The following is a 3795-nucleotide window of genomic DNA, read 5'->3' on the forward strand; positions in this document are numbered from 1 at the left end:
TTGGTCACTTAGCTGAGATCTCAACTCTACAACTGTGTCAGTGGGGAGGCTTATTGGGGATCTGGTGGAAGAGGGAGAAACCAGCCCCAGACTGACTGTGGTCTCTGTGTGCTCTTAAGGGAAATTGCACATGATGCAGAGAGTTGCATATGCAAATATTGTGTGTGTACCTGTTATCCTCTCAGTGAATGTATCCCACTTTTGCCAGTTGTGAGGATTGAGGCTCCTTGATTACTTGTTGGCAGTGGAGGCTCGTCACAGTGACCACAGTTCTAAAAATATCATGACTTGATTTGGATGATCATTATAACTAACAGAACCAATCACTAACCTTGCTTATACCAGTAAGCTTACTGAGAATGTAATTTATTCATAGCTTGATTCGCCTTTATAGGAATATACTGAGTTTGAGATCTATTCCACTTCAGGTTTCACCCCAGGCATTGTAATGAGAGAGCCTTTATCAGGATCATGAATGATCTTCTTATGGCTAAAGATCACTGTTGTTATTCCATACTGGTTCATCTTGATCTCTCTTCCAAATGTTATTAGAGTATTTTTGGACTTACTGAGTGGATTTAGATTCCACACCAGATTGGTTTGCCTCCTACCATTCAGGTGTACCCAGTGGATAGTCCTGCTGTCCATTTTTTGTCCAGTTACATCCAGTGTCCCAGAGGGATTAATTCTGAATCCTTTAATATATATATATATATATATATATATATATATATATATATATATATATATATATATATACATATGAGTTCATTGAGTAATCTTACTCATAACAGAGGCTTACAGTATCCTTCCTTGGCTGATGATACTATACATCTCCCTTCCTCAGCATGAATGTTGTGCTCCAGATTCTTTTGGCTAGGACTTTGAGTGCATACAAAACTGGATGAATTGCAGCCCACTGAGGCTTAACATCTCCAAGATGATAGCCATGGCAAGTCACCCCTCTCTTAGCTAATAAACATTTACATTTTGAGCCACACCATTATTTACAGTGGTGACAACCTGTTGTTTGTTGATAAAGGGATCTTTGTGTTATCCTTGACAACTAACTGATGCTTATTTTTCTGTTATCTAGTCATCCCGTTTTCATCTACCGAACACTTTTCATGTCAAACATTTACTCCTGCCTCAGTACCTTGGAATGGTGATACATGGGATGGTATGACCTTGTCTTGTTAATGAATCTACCTTTACCTAGGGCATGGTATTACATTGTCTTGTTAATGCGTCTTTCTTTACCTTGGGCATCCATAGCCCTTGACTAATTATAGCTAGTGCAGAATTTCACTGTCTTATTACTTACTGACACCTTATGTTACCAACACATCACTTTGTTCTTGCGGAGAATATAGTGACCCACAGTAAAGTCCAAAATCACCTTTAAAGTTTTTGTGCTGGTTTATTTAGTCCTCTTATATGGCATGTTCCCCTATCCTCCCTATATAAAAGAGCTCCTGGTCCCATGCAACACCTTAAAATCTTTGCAATTGTCTTCCCTGCAGTTGTTAGATATTTGAAAAAAAGCAAGCTGATAAGTAAAAGGAGTGTACGGCTTTAAAGAAATAACACTCAAATTCCCAATATACTGGAGACAATTCTTTAATAAGTTAAGTCCTTTTATTCCAATAATACAGCAAGAAGTGTTGTTCTTCCTGCTGTGGCCTTTATATTTATGCTACATTATGTTAGGGTACTTAATATTTTTAGTTTGTCACTGGCATCTATGTAATGGTACAGCTGTACCACTTGCTTGTGCCATATGCTGACTGTACTAAAAAAGTAGATCATATACATTATTTTGAAATCACTGAATAACAGAGCTTAATTTTCTTCTAAATTAAAACACCATAGAAGATTCAAAATCTGATGTTCATCTTTCTCCACAAACTGCCTACACACAACATTTCTACGTGATTAACAGAACTCAGTGCAAAAGATTTATTATCAGCTGACACAGACCTTGGACTTCCGCAAGACGCACACTGTTTTTATCTGGCCAACTCTGAAAATGTGCTGGAAGCTCCTAATGCTGAATGCAAACATTGCAATAACTCTGTACAATGATTTACTGTTACTGTAATTGAGCTAATCCAGAAGTAGAAAGTCTAGTCAACATAACTTAATGGAATAAGACCTGCAAAGACAATAGCTGGTTAGTCATCATATATATCCACTCCAGTGTTCTTTTTATGTGGTTAGTGATTATATCCTGGGGATGCAACAGTTTGACCTCTGCCTGGACGATTCTCCTTTGTAATATCCTATTTCCACTAAATGCTTTACTGTGGCAGAGAAACTATTAATATGTGCTGGACAGTTACTAACACCCTTTATTATGGATATGATACATTCACCCCTTTGTGAAAGAAAGAGGCCAACTACTTTAACAGCTTAGCTGGAACATTTCCCGAGTTCTTTTTTCACTGCTGCCAAAGTCAAATATACACTTTTTTTCACTTGCAGCCATCTCTGAAGTCTGGTGTAGTAACAATGACAGTAAAACCATTTTAAGCTTGAAAATTGCTGAAGATATTAGGAAAAAGCATGCATGGAGAATTAGACTGGCTAGATATGGAAAGCTCCAAATATTTTGGCCTGGCTTTAAAGTAGTAGTATTCTGTTTGTGGAAAACATGTATGGAAATGAAAATAAATTATGTAGTCTCAAAGCACACACAGTTTTTGGAATAGGCTAGCCTCCATGCTATTTTCTTGGAGGATGTAGCCACAACCTACTTGTTAGTTCTGGAAAGGTCATTGGCATTGTTTCTAAGATGAGATAAAAGCCACTGTCGTATTACAAGACTGGTCTGTTATGTTTTTATTGAATTATCACTTATGACAGAGGCAATCATACATTTCTACAAATATAAACAAACCACATTGACATATTTTCAGTTGCAATCATTATACATCACATATAATCTTCTATACAGTCAGACCAACATTACATAGCTCACTGAATTCCTACCTTCCCTTAAACCTCATTCCTTCTCCAAAACATTATTCTGCATATATTGTTCCCACAATTTCCATTTTTCTATGTAATTTGCTCCTACCCTTTTCCAAAGCTCCCACTTCCATTTGTTTTGTCTTTATGGCTAATTTTACTAATTCTATTATGGTTGGTTTGGACTTTGATTTCCATGTCTAGATTATTCTAATTCTGTATCACAGCTTAAAAAATAATTTTCTTAGTTATACCAATTTGCTCACCCAAGTCTGCCAACTGATTACACTTCTAAAAATATGCTTCCAATTATCACTTTCTTCTTCATCACACCTACAACATTTGCAGTCTAGCTGAGGAAAAATTAATTGCAGTCTTCTTAGGGTATAACAATACCTCTGAAAACACTTCCAAGCAAAGATCATAAATCTTCTGGAATTTGTTGCATATTTGTGAGCCATACATATATCCTCCCATTGTATCTTTGTGAATTGCTTATTCAGTCTGTCTTCCTAATCCTTTCTAACCTCCTCTGACTTGATTCCTATAGTTATGCAATATTTTATATACCCTACTAACTATCCATTTATTAATACCAGCTTCTGTTTAGAGTGTACTAAAAATGCCACCAGTGCTAGACCTTCACTTAGGATCCCCCACTTCCTTTCTCTTTGCCTATACTCTGATATCAATCCTCGATAAGGAAGGCAATCTCTTGCCTGCAATCCAAATGAATTATTGGCCTCTTCCTATTCTGTTACCATTCAATTTCTAATTATTTATTCCCAATACTTTGGCTCCCTTTTATGTTTTCTTCATTAGATT

This window comes from Protopterus annectens, chromosome 1.part1, assembly GCF_019279795.1.
Source record: "Protopterus annectens isolate FY-2018-M chromosome 1.part1, PAN1.0, whole genome shotgun sequence".
Classification (NCBI taxonomy): domain Eukaryota; kingdom Metazoa; phylum Chordata; order Ceratodontiformes; family Protopteridae; genus Protopterus; species Protopterus annectens.